The sequence below is a fragment of the Dipodomys merriami genome, unplaced genomic scaffold, assembly GCF_024711535.1.
Source record: "Dipodomys merriami isolate MVZ:Mamm:240054 unplaced genomic scaffold, mDipMer1.0.p SCAF_9, whole genome shotgun sequence".
In the NCBI taxonomy this organism is placed as follows: Eukaryota; Metazoa; Chordata; class Mammalia; order Rodentia; family Heteromyidae; genus Dipodomys; species Dipodomys merriami.
This window is the reverse complement of record NW_027206512.1, coordinates 35815029-35828102: the sequence shown is the minus strand read 5'-3', so window position 1 is coordinate 35828102 and position 13074 is coordinate 35815029. Positions and strand designations below refer to the sequence as shown.

Genomic DNA, 13074 nt, shown 5'->3' with positions numbered 1-13074 from the left:
GCTTCATGGGGTCATTACCTCACCCAGTGGGGCAAGTTTACTTTTCTGATAGCATTTTTGGCAGGGAGGGTGTGGGGGGCTGTGCTGGGTTTGAATTTAGAATCTCAAGCTTACAGGCTTGATTCCAGCCTCCTGTCCTTCCATAGCCTATTTTGACTAACAGTCAAACAGTAAACAGCTTAAGGTTCTGGAGGCAGTCTTTACAAAAGATCATGGGAAGAGAATAAAGCTGGGAGCTAGAACTCTCAGGTAGAGTGTTTGCCTAGCATGTACAAAGCCCCAGTTCCCATCCCCAACACCACAAAAACAGACAAACAAAAAGTAATGTAAAGGTTTTCAACGCTGAACATTGTTTCCTAACGAAATCTGAGTCTATAGTTCCAGCTATTCCAGAGATTGAAGCAGGAGGATAGTTTGAGCTCCAGAGCTTGGATCAGTCTGGGCAGCCTAGCAAGACCCTGTCTCAAAAAAAAGTTATACACACACATACACACATATAATGAAAATATGAGACTAGAAGAAGAGATATGATCAAGATAACTGCTGTACACCTTCTTGAGTCTCCTTCCACTTCCCTTTTGTGTCACTGACTAGCTGAAGACAAATTTGGGTACCAGGTTTGCTACCTGTATTGCCCTACAGTCCTTGTACTTGAGAGTCTGAAGCAGGAGGATGTTCAGGAATTCTAGCTTAACCTGGGTTTCAGAGTGAAACCCTGCCCTATAAAAGAAAACAACAAAAACAAAACAAAACACACCTCCCTCCCCAAATATACAAACAACAACAAAAAACTCAAACAACAAATGAAGAACATAAGACAAATGGAGTTGGCTTTGCAATATTTGAGTTGGAAGTTGTGAAGCTGCACAGGAAAGGTTTTCTTGGGAGGAGGCCTCCGTGGTCTTTAGGAAGATGTCTCACTGCACTGTGTGTGTGTGTGTGTGTGTGTGTGTGTGTGTTTTCTCAGCCCCTCTGTCCCATTGGTCGGTTTTGAATGAAGGTGGGTTTTGCATTTGTAGTTAGGATGAGTAGGGCATTTCCAACTCTCAGGATTCAAGGCTGGTATAACAGAACCATTCCATGTAAATGTCCTAAGATGGAATTTTATTTCTGTCACCTTTTCAAGAAGGCAAGAGGTAGTCAGAGGAAAGTTTGAGGTGTCAGCTAATCTGGAATCTTCCACTGCCTTGTACCCTAGCACTTGGTGTCCATTTTTCAAGGTAGCCGCATAGTCTATGAGGACTGCTGAATCACATATCCACTTTCCCTGCATTCCCAATAAGAAGACTAGACTAAGAGAATGTCCTGTACTGTTAAGGACCCCTTCTAAAAGTTACAACTACAACTTCTGCTTGTATTCCTTTTGTTTGTTGTTGTCTTTTGTTTGTTGCTGTCTTTGGTTGGTTGTGGGTCTTGAACTCAGGCCTGGGAGCTGTCCCTGAGCTTTTTTGCTCAAGGCTAGCAATCTACCACTTTGAGCCACTTCGGTGGTTAATGGGAGATAAGAGTCTCATGGACTTTCCTGATCCAGCTGGCTTTGAACAGTGATCCTCAGATCTCAGCCTCCTGAGAAGAAAGAGCCACCAGCACCCAGCTTTTGCTTTTAGTCTGTTGGCCAGAACTCTTCTTGGTGACTACCAGTAGCTGAGAGAGAGCATGATAGGAAGATTTTATTCCAGTAAGAAGCGGAAGAAAAGCAGTCTCTAATACTGAGTTGGAAAGGGAGAAAAATACATAACCCCAGTCACTGCAATCCAACACCTATTTTGTTTTGTTCCTGAAAGGTAGCTCTGTCTGAGGCTGGGTGAGTAAGGGCCTGAGAAGTAGAAACATGGTATCTGTTATCCTTAGGGCAAAGACTTAGCTTTAACCCTCCTTTAGGTCAGTGGGTGACCTGAAATCCAAAAGTGGATATAAACATAGAAAGGCAATCCACTTTTGCCTGTCATATTAACTAAAGCTCCCATGTTTTCTTAGAATTTTCATGGTCGTTCATAAATATAACCTCCTCCACAAGTCTGGCTACAGTTTATTCTGCTTCATTTTTGATAGGGGTGGGGGTGGGGAAACCTGCTCTTTACATTCAAATAAGCCCTATTGTATAGGGAAAGCAGAATATTCAGGAGATAAAGATGCCCCTAATTCCTTGTCAACATCTTATCTTCCTAATGGGAAATACAGGACTTACCCAAATTTCTGTTCAGCTTTTTCTTCCAATTTTAATCCTTCCTGTGAGATCCCCGCCCTCCTCCAAATTATCACATTTAAAGTAGTCTTGTCATTTTCCTTCCCAAAACCCTTCCATGTTGCTCAACTAAGTTCAAGGTATCGCCAACAGCCTAGCCTCTGGCCCCCTCCCATAGATTGGGACTTCCCAATCTTCCCAATCTAATCACTTTTTACTTTCTCCAAACCTAGGAACCAATCAGGAGCCAGGGAAAGAAACTGCTTTGCTGGATCCCTCTGGTGGCCTCCACGCTTCTTGTCTAATTTCTACTCTGTGTCTGTCCTGCCATTCCTACTGTCTTGTCCCACATTTCCTTGCAATGCAGGTTGGATTCTTTTGTTGTTGTTGTTGTTATTGATCATGGAGCTTGAACTCAGCCCTGGGCGCTGTCACTGTGCTCTTTGGCTCAAGGATATCACTCTACCACTTTGAGCAGGAGCTCCACTTCCGATTTTCTGGTGGTTAATTTGGAGATAAAAGTCTCATGGACTTTCCTGGCTGGGCTGGGTTTGAACTGTGATCCCTTCAGATCTCAGCCTCCTGAGTAGTGAGGATTACAGGCCTGAGCCACCAGTGCCAGGTAAAGCCTGGATTCTAGAATAGAAGGCCTTCACCACTTCTAGGGTTCTTCCAGACTGGACTGCTGAAAGAGTGAAAGCTGTTATGAATGTCTTTACTTTTGAGAACTTTATATTCTCTCTCATCTGCAACCCCAAGTACAAGAGGAATGTGCTCCTTATTCCTCTTAATTTCTGGGAGAACGCCTCCCTTTTATAAGAAGCCCTTTCCAATGCCTTAGCTGAGGTTTAGCTTCTCCTCTACCCCCAGTTTTGCAACTTTGTTCAGCTGGTCCATTAACCCAAAGAAGCTGGGCTTGGCACTTAGCAGCAATCACCTTGAGCATCATAGGTGGGGCCAGTCTCTAATTCTTTGTGCTGGTATTAGAGCTTGAACTCATGACCTAGACTCAGAACCTGGGTACCATCCTTGGTGCTTTTTTGTTTTTGTTTTGTTCAAGGCTGGCACTCTACCACTTGAGCCTCAGCTCCACTTTGGGCTTTTTGGTGGTTAATTGGACATAAGAGTCTCACAGACTTTCCTGCTCAGGCTGGCCTTTGTACCTTGGATCTCAACCTCCTGAGTAACTAGGATTACAGGTGTGAATCACTGGTGCCTGGTTTCTATTTTGTTTCTATGTACAGTATATTATTGTGAATATAAGCTACATGATTTACTTTGGATATGATTCAGTCTCTGAGATAATACGGAGAGTTCCCTCCCACACACACCCCCTCTCTCCCCCCGGATTTTCTCATTTAAGAGATGAGCAAAGAGCCCAGGTTTCACGGTTGTTGTTGTTTTTTCTCTCTCTTTACAATGTGTCTCTGTAGAAGGTAGAAGACGTAGGGCTCTGCTGTCCTCCAGGGACTTCCGAGGACAAGGCCTTTCTTCAGCAAGTCTGACCTAAACAGAGCCAGCCCTCCAGAGCCCCTGAGCCCCAGCTGTGTGTTGGAAAGCTGGCTGGTAAGGCCCCTAATAAAGAGCAGACCTCCCAACCTCCTCCCCTCCTCCCTCCCCCACCCGCTCCACCGGCTTTTCAAATTAAAAGCAACTAAAACCTAAGGCCCGAAGACAAGGAGAGCGGAGCGCGGGACAACCTATTGTTGGGTGGAGGAAGCCGGGCTCTCTCCCCAGTGAAAGGAAGGGCATCAAAAAGCCAGATTCAGGGCCCTGGCCCTGCCACACCCATCCAGGGTTCCCAGAGAGTGTGTGGGCCACCTGCGCGGCTCGGGGCAAGCTCTGGTCGTCAGCGAGGACTATCCATCACAGGCCCCAGTCTTTGGAACGGAGGGAGCCTCTGATCACCATCGCCGGAAAAGGCTTTTCGGCTGCTCCCTGGGAAGACCCAGGGACCGCGAAGGAGATGCTGCAGCTTTCCCCCCTAGCCAGCAACCACGAGGAAGAGGAGGTGGACACGGAGTCTTGGAGAGAGGCTAAGAGTCACCCCAGACGACACAGGCCTGTTGGACTAACTTAAAAGGAGCGTGCAAAGAGACTTCAACCCTTTGACCCTCGGCTGGGGCAAAGCCCTCCTTCTGTCTTAAAGTGGGGTCCACACCTATGTGCTCGGAACCCACGATCCGTCCCCACCCCCTCCCCCAGTCCCTCAGCTGGGCCCTAAGGGGCGGCTCCAGAGGTAAAGAGGGTGGTGGTGGGGGAGAGGCGGGGGAGGGAAGGGGCCCTCGGCGCCGTGTTCTCTTGCCCACCACCAAACGGCCCCGAGTTTTCAAATTCAGAAGCCCGAAACCCCTTCCCTCCCCCCCCCGCCCCCGTCCCGCCCATCAACTTCATTGAAAAGCAATTCACAAGTTGGTTTGTGCAAAGTGATTTCACAACTGACAGCTTTGAAGGTTGTGAACACCTTTTAAGTCTTCGGCCAAAGGGGCCTTCTGCGTCCCCGCACCCCCCACCCGAGCCGTGGGGAGCGGAGGAGGGAGGGCGCGGAGCTGCTCCCACGCCGTCGGGGGACGCACGCAGCCCGGGGTGCAGGGCGGGAGGTGACCGTGTCGATGCGGTTGTAAGAAGCTGACGGCACCCTCTTTTCGAAGGCCAGCCCACGTACGGCTCCCCCTTACGTTTGGCACCCAAGTTCTTGGGCCCCGCGGGCCTGAAAGCGTAAGGCCCGAACTACCGCCCTTCTGGATCCCACTATTTCGAGGTTGGGCCTCCTTCCCCAGCGGGGTCCTAGACGCCCGGACTCTCCAGGATGTGTGTGTGTGTGTGTGTGTGTGTGTGTGCGCGCGCGCGCGCGCGCGCGTGCGTGCGCGTACGGCAGTGGGGGGCACTAGGTGGTTGAAAATCAAAATCTGGGTGCCAATCGGATCCTTCGCCCAGGAGCCCAGATCCACAGGGCGTCGGGGGTCCCCGAAAGGCGTCGGAGCAGGAGCCCAGCAGCTGATAAAGTCATCCTGCAGCCGGCTTCGCCCAGGCCGCCCAGCATGTCCACTGCAGCGGCCCCAGGACCACCCAGTACCCCGGGCGTCCCGGGAGAAATCTGGAAGGATCTTACAACAACAGGGGCATAGCTCAGCTTCTCCCCCCCCCCCTCCCAGCCCCCGCCCGGCCCCTCGACGCCCAAGAATGAGTGACAGGCGCACAGCCGACCTTTCCCACTGGCCAGGACAGGGGTGGGCGGACGACTCCATTCAAACCCGCCTATGGGCAGGGGTGGGCGGGGGCAGGCCTGGGTTCCAGGTCTCCTGCCTCTAGGTTGCACGGGACCACTTGGGTTTATTTTGCTTTTGCAAGGGAGGCAGATGTTGACCGGTCTCCATCTTTGCTCCGCTCAGACCGGGGGGTGGGGGTGGGGTGGGAGTAGGGGGTGTCTCCCCTCCCCCCCAACCATTTGGTTCTGAGTCACCCTCCCCCCCCCACCGGGGCGCTATCTGCGTAGTCAGCTCCCCCTCCTCACTTCCCCGGCCTTTAAACCTGGGAGAATGTCACACATGGAAACCTTTAGCAAATGTTTGTTAATGATCATAACAAAGGCATCATTCAAATTAGGCAGGTAATTACTACCAGAAGGACAAACTGGGGGCCTGCTGGCTCATCCATTTCTCTCTGCTTCAAACTCCTGAGTTTACCACCCCGGGACACCCTCCCCCCCCTTCCCAGCCCCTTTAAAGCTCTCCAAAATGAATTGTGCAGTTAGCATTTGTGGACCAGGAACGCTGGGGCCTTGGGTGCGGGGTCCCAGGCGGCGGGACAGAGCTGGTGGGGCTGTCTCCCCCACCCCCCCCGCCCAGGCTCCCTGCCTTGTCTCCCTCTCTTGGATAACATATATATATATATATATATATATATATACACACACACACACATATACACACATATATGTGTGTACATGTCTCGATAAATCTATATACATATACATACACGTTAAACGAATATATTCATATATATATATATATATATATACAGGAATATATGTCTATACATACACCCAGCTCAACTGATCTTTAATAACAGCACGAACGCCTGCCCAGCTTGGCCTGTCACTGCGCACACTCTCGACTGTGCGTTGGAGGACCGTGGTTCGCGGCCGTCCCTCATCTACAAGCATTACGGTATCCTGTTAGCATTCCACACAAGGGGCTGTTCATCCATTCGCCCTCAATGATTTCCTGAAGGCACGAACATGTGGAAGTAATAGCTAGCGCGGCAGCAGCCCGAGCCGAGGCAGCACCCGAGACGGGCGCGCGGCAAGGCACCGGGGAAACGAGCTCCCCGGGCCGGCCCACAGGCGCCCTTCCCCGCGCCCGGCACCCTCCCGTCCTTGTCCAAGTCAGGCACGTCCCCGTGCTCTTTAGAGGGCTTCCCTGCGGTCCCCGGCGTCCCCTACCCCGCGACGGTCACTGGAGGTGCCCATCTCAGCCTGCCCCTCCCCCTGCCCATTTTGAGTGGGGTGCGGGCGAGATGGTGGGGGTGGGAGAGGACAGGGGGTAAAGGATAACCCCCCCCCCCACACACACACACTGAAACAAGAGAATTCAAAATTAGAGCGCAGGACGCGAACGCCCGCCCCTCCCCCGCCTTGCTGGGAAGCCCCACGGGCCCAGGTCTGGTTCCTGGAGCGCCAGCGCCCCCTTTCCCTCGCCAGCGGTAGCGTCTCAGCCCAACACTCTTGCTTGGTGTCCTGGGGCCCTTAAGGTTGTGACCCAATTCTCAACTCCCGGGACTTTTGTAGGGTCGGATCCATTCAGGGAGTAGAGCTCAGGGACAGCCAACAGAACCCCCGTTCCTAGGATGCGAGGATACCCGGCGTAGAATCTCCAACCCTCAAGACTGGGCCTTTACGTGAGACAGAAGCCAGAGCGACCCCCCCTCCAAGATGACCCCCGAAAACAGAAGGTACGAGGTAACTAGCTCCTAAAGAGGAAAGGCATTCTGCGAGAGAATGTTCCAAACGTACGCAGACCCTCAGTCCTACTCGTAACCCCCTGTCAGACTCCAGCCAGCCTTTCAAAAACTCACCAAAGTCCTATTAGAATCAACAGTTAACTAATCCCATTAAAGGATTAGCAACGACGCGGCCACTTTCCCCGAGAGATCCCCTAGTTCAAAGACGCGAGGCCGCTGGGGAGATGTCTCCCCCAAATTCTGCTTGGCCCAGGAGTTTCTATCTAGAGAAGGGGCAAGGCTCGGTTCCAGATTTATTTTCTCTACTAGGCATTATCTGCAATTCGACGCGTTGTTTTTCTTCTGTGAAGAAAATACAAACTACAGCGACGTAGGAAAATAGCCCCCAAACTGGGAGGCAAGCTCATTCTGGAAATGATGGGCTATTTGTAGTTTCACGTAACTTCTTTTCCCGGCAGAGCGACAACCCCCGCCTCCACCCCCACCCCCACCACGCCAGCCACCCCCACCCCATCTGGTCTCTTTCTCCCCGCCCCCCAGTTGTTGTTGAAGTTTGGGGGTTGGGACAGGACCCCTTGATTGCATAAGAGCAAAAGGCGAAATCTGGAGGCTTGCGAGATTGAGTGCGCAGTGAGTTCGAGGGTAACTTTTATTTTGAAGAGGCTGAAGGGAGGGGGGGCTTCATTTCCTGACAGCTATTTACTTAGAGCAAATGATTAGTTTTAGAAGGATGGACTATAACATTGAATCAATTACAAAACGCGGGTTTTGAGCCCTTTACAGTTGGAGCTAGTGGGAGAGAAACGGAGACTGGAACTACGGAGAGGATTGGAGGCCTGGGGCGGACGGCTCTACCCCCATGTGTAGGATTTTCCTTGTGGATTGACAGTCGGAGAAGGTAAGGGAGGAAGGAAAAAAATAAATTTTGTTTCGGAGGGAAATCCTTGATCAGATCTTGGAACTGGAAGACACGAATGCTCTTCAAACTTTGAGCAATGAGGGAAAGGGAAAAAAATGGAGCTGATTTCTGTTGTGTTCCCAGAAGAGAAATTTTTTTTCTGGATAAACTTTATTGAGCAGGGGGCATAACCATAGAGTTAGAAAACCTGGAGATTAACACACACACACTCTCTCTCACACACACACATTCCCCAGACCTATTTTTAAAAGTAGTGTTTTTCTAAGAACCCTATGGCCTCCCCAAGAAATTGTTTAGGCTTACATTTTTGAGGTCTCTTTCGAGGTGGGGGTGGATTCTGGCATGAACACCAAGGGGCCCCGGGGAGTGGAGGCAGAGGTGTTCGCCCTCTTCTTGGCAGTGCGTTCTGGAAGCGACAGGTTTTTAATGACTATTTTCATTCCTTGCCCGGCAGTTTGGCGGGACAGCGCTGCAGTCGGTGGGGCTGGTGGGGTGCTGTAGCTCGGCGTTGGTGTCTCGCCGAGTGGGGCGCGGGGAGGGGGTTTGGGAGGCAGAGGAGGTGTGAAGGGCTCAGCTGGAGGAGATCGGACCTTAGGTGCCAGCCGTGTGCACATGGCGCCAGCCAAGCGCGCGTAATTACTGGACGGCACTGCTCCTTGTGCGAGCCCGGGGTGGAGGGGCGGGGGGGTGTGTGGGCAGGCCAGACTCTGCACGGCCGTGGCTGCTGCCAGGCCGGGTAGTGGGGCGCGCGTTGGGGGGGGGGTAGCGGGGAGAATTTGAGGCCCTCCCCGGTGGATAGACAGGGGTCCGGGTAACGGGCGCCCGCCCTGCGGTGCGCTCTGATTGCGCGCCCGTCCCGGAGGCGGCGGCGGCGGCGGCGGGGCGCGGGCGAGCGGTCTCGGGGTAATGACAAACACATTTGGCCCCGAGTGAAGAAGTCGTCGTCGGTGCCTCACATTCCAGCAACTGGGATTTGAGGAATTTGGAGCTGCACGCCAAGGGGCCCTCATTGTGCGCCGTGGTCCCCACCCCCACGCGTCTCCGCTCGCCTGCTTCCTCCGTGGAATCTGTCCCCCCCCCCCTCGCTGAGGGGCCCTGGGGCCGGGTGGCGTCTCGATCGCGGCCCCGAGGCGGAAAGAGGCGAGGTGTTTTGGAAAGCGTTGCCACCGAGAAGTTCGGGACTGTAGGAAACCGACACGCGGGGGGGGGGGGGAAGGTAAGGCAGAGAGGTGAGCGGCAAACGTCGGTCGCCGTCGGCAGGAGAGCCCAGGGCTCTCTTTCTTTCTCCCCCCCCTCCCCCGCCCCGGTGCTTCTCTGGCGCTGGGATGCGTGGCAGTGGCGAGGGCGCGCACCCGCGCTTCTGCCTCCTCCGCCTCTCAGAGGATCCCTGGGTTCATCTTCCCAGCTCCGATCTCGCGGCGGCCTGCCCAGTCGGCTTCCCGGGGGGGGGGTCTCTGCTCCTCTCCCCCCCCCTGCCTCCACCGTCTACCTCGAACGAAATCGGTTTAGACCTGGGAGGGGGAACTGCCCCCCGAAGCGCCCGGGGGCGCGGGCGGGGTCCTCCAGACTCTTGGAGGCCGCGGGATCGAGGTTCTGTTTGGAAAGGGAGTGCGACCGGATCCCAAGAAGCGGTGATCGGAGCCCGAGCGCCCGAGGCCAGGTGTGCGGGAGCTGCCGGGGGCTTGGCGACGCGCCTTGGTCAGAAAGGAAATGCTGTCTGCGCGCTGTGAGTCCCTCCCGCAGCCGGTCCGGCCGGTCCCGCCCCGGGATCCCTCTGCCCGGCGGAGACTCGAGGGTGTGCGGGAGTGCCTGGGGGGAGCCTGTCCCTCAGCTCGTCCCCGAGGACCGGAGTTTGAGAAGCCCGGCTGGGGAGAAAGCCTGGCTGGCTAATCCCCGTCGCGTCTGGCCACTCCGCGCCTCCTGGCTGCCTGGAAAAGCCCGGGACTGGGCGGTGTGGGAAATGGCTTTTTGGCTGCGTGGCCGAATTGCTCAATGTTTTGGATTGACTTGCTCTGTTCCTCTTAGAACCAAGGAACTTTTGGGGGGAGCCAGAGGCGTCCTCTAGGACCCTACATTGCGCCGGACTAACATCCCCAAACTCTGGGAGCCTCTAGAGGAGAGAAAGGGTCGCGCCCGGCCTCTGCACCCCATCTGCCGGGGGCCCCCCGCTGGCTGAGATTTTACACAACTCTTCTCTGGGTGGCAGAACGGGGACCCCGGCGTTTCCTCTCCCTCCCCTCCCCCACCTCCTTTCCACACTCCTTTAATTTGGCGGGGGGGGGGGGTTCACTTCTTTGACGCCTCAACAGGCCAAGGCCTGGCTGATTCCGCTCCGACACTCATCCCGCTTTGCTGTGGAGCGCAGCTATGGATGGTTCTCCTTGGGGGGTTGACTCCAGGACAGCTGGACCCTTGCTAGCCCTGCGGGGGTGAAAGCAAGAGGGGGGTACGCCCGAGTGATCCCGTCGCGCCCCCTGCCCCCCCCACCTCGACGTCCGGGTCCTTAGATCGGCAGGAACGCAGAGCCCAGCTCGGGCTCCGCCGTCGACGCTGAGGCTGCTTGGCTCTCTCGCTGGGGGCGGGTGGGGGGGGGAGTCACGGGGGGCGGGGCCTGGGGCCGGGGCCGTTCCAGCTGCCAAACGCGCCTGGCGCCGAGGCGGGCCGGTTCCTCTGCCTCCTGGGGACCGGCCGTGGGCGGCGCGCGTCCCGGGGACGCGGTGGGCAGCGCCTGCCCGCAGACCTCTGGACAGCGCACGCCCTCTGGCCTCCGGGGAGCTGCGTGCGCCCAGGTCACACGGTGCTGGCGGAAAATCTGGTCCATTCTGGAGAAAGCGTAAACGTTGGCCAGGTGACGGAGAGGTGCGGTTCCCGGTGAGCCTCACGTCCCGTCCCGCGCGCGGATTTACCCGTGTAACGGACTTTGGGGAAGCGCGGCGCAGGGGAATCTTGGGGGATCGCCTCCCGGCGGGGTGTTGCTTTGTCAGGGGGGGTCAATTGCTCCAACCCCCCCCCCCCATTGCACTGTCGTTAGTCCTCGGCTCGGCGGGTCGCCCGTCTTTACCTGAAGTGGCTCGGTGGCATGCTCTTTGTTTTAAACTGCCGGACGGAGTGGAGATGCTACTCGGAGGGGACGGATCAGAGCAAGCCCGGGACTTGGGGCGCCTCCTTCCTGGCCTCCTGCGGTTCCCTCTCCCGAGCGAACCGGGGGTGGAGGGGTAGGGGGCTGGCGGGCGCACAGTGTGCGCGGAGGCCAGGCGGCCGTTGGGTAAGGTGGGCGCCGCAGCACGCACTCTTGGAAAGGTGAAGGAAGGGCGCGCAGGCTGGGCTCGCCCGGGCGGCCCCGCCAGCCCCGGCCCGGGCCGTTGGTGGTGGGACGCAGTGTGACTCTCGGGCCCACAGGAGGCGCTGGCGGGCGCCTGTAACTCTAACCCCTCCACCCCGCCCAGCCCCTCTCAGGTCTCAGCCGAAAACAATGCAAACGCCCTGAGTCCAGCCCAGGGCGCGCCGGGCCTCCGCAGCTCCGCGGCTTCGGGCTCGTTGGGAAAAGAGGGAGTGTGGGGAAGGGAGGGAGGGGGTTCCCGGAGCTGGCCGGCCGGAATCGCCCCAATCTCAGGGCGATCGATCCGCAGAATTCGTGGAGGAGGTGGAAGGGGAGGCAGCCTACGCGGCGTGTATGTGTGTGCGCGCGCGTGTGCGCGCGTGTGCGTGTGACCGGAGGTGCTGGGTGCGGACCGTGGTCGGAGCTGTGGGTGTGGGCGATCCGGAGCCAGAGGTGCGGACCGCAGCCAGCCTGGTAAGATGCGCGGGGCTCCGGCGCCCCCTAGCGAGGTCCCCGGAGCGCTCCCTGCGCCCAGCCGGCCCCGGGCGCGCTCGGGCGCAGCTGTGCGGGAGGAGCGCAGCACCGGTGTCCTGTTGCGGGGCGCAGGGGCGGGGGCTGCTGCCTTAGATGTTCGGCTCATTTGGCTCTCGTTTGCTTTTCTTGGAAGCGTGGAACGGACGCTCTGCAGGCCTGGGTGGGCCTGGGGAGGGGAGGGAAAGGGGGAGACATCGGGTGGGCGAGGGGGGAGGAAGAGGTGGGAAACTTGGCTTTGGGTTGGAGACTTGGGGCCTCCGAGGGGAGCGACACGCACAAGTCCCCTGGCCTCGCCCGCGGCCTGTGTGGCTGTTGGTTTCTTTGTTTTTGTTTGGTTTACGACCCCGCGTGATGGTGCAAGTCGGAACATTTGTTTCCAGTCCGCTGGGCTGCCCCCACCCCCACCCCGGCGGGTGGGTTTAGGAGGGGGTGACCAGGGCGTGCAAACAGACCGGGCATTGCGGTCGAGGAAGGGCGGCGTGACGGAGCCCTGGGGTCGCGTCCCTGCCCGGGAGGGCAGAGACACCAAGCACTAGAGCGTGTGTTCCCCCCAAACCCGAGTGGAGAGTCCTCCATAACCTTCTCGGCCTAGGTGGGCAGCAGTGTTTTCCTGGCTCTCCCGTGGTCCGATTTCCTGGCGCGAGTGATGAGGAGGAGGAGGAGGAGGGTGATAAAGGTGATCTGATGACCGACCTATCTTGGGCCTCATTCTCCAGGGGCTCAAGAGATTTAGGCATTGTTCAACAACAGTTTTGTTATTTCTCCTCCCATGCTGTAGCTTGCAATTGAGGTCACCACGAAAGCTAAAAAGTACCATGGGAGAAAGGAAGAGGTTGTAAATTAAAAGTTAGGACGTTTTAGGTCAGAATTGGTCGCAGTGGCGCTTGCTTGTCGGGATGCTCCTCTTTCCTTAGGCCGACACTGCCATCTGCTGGCCACGCTGAAGAACTGCCATGTCCCCATGGGCTTCCCGGAGATCGCAAACAAGTAGAGACCCATCAGGCAGATGGATTTTTTCACCCACGGGCTTTACTCTCCTGCAACAATCATTGGATAGAAAACGTGTATTTTATGGACTTTTCTGTAATTTTATGCCTTTTTTGGAGGGGTGCTGGACATGAAATATAGGTCCTTGCCCATGCTAGGCAAATGCTG

General features: G+C 56.2%; 1 protein-coding gene across 2 annotated transcripts in view; it reads left to right on the top strand.

Moving 5' to 3' along the window:
• The first annotated feature begins 7784 nt into the window (after positions 1-7784).
• Positions 7785-13074, top strand: part of Pdgfra (platelet derived growth factor receptor alpha) — a 43995-nt gene continuing 38705 nt past the window's right edge. Inside the window, exon 1 of one of the 2 annotated variants that reach the window (XM_070012894.1) lies at positions 7785-8045. The gene's annotated coding sequence lies outside the window, so the exon portion shown is untranslated. Of the gene's footprint in view, positions 8046-10861; positions 10938-13074 lie in introns of those variants that run through there. The other variant, XM_070012896.1, reaches the window with a different exon arrangement.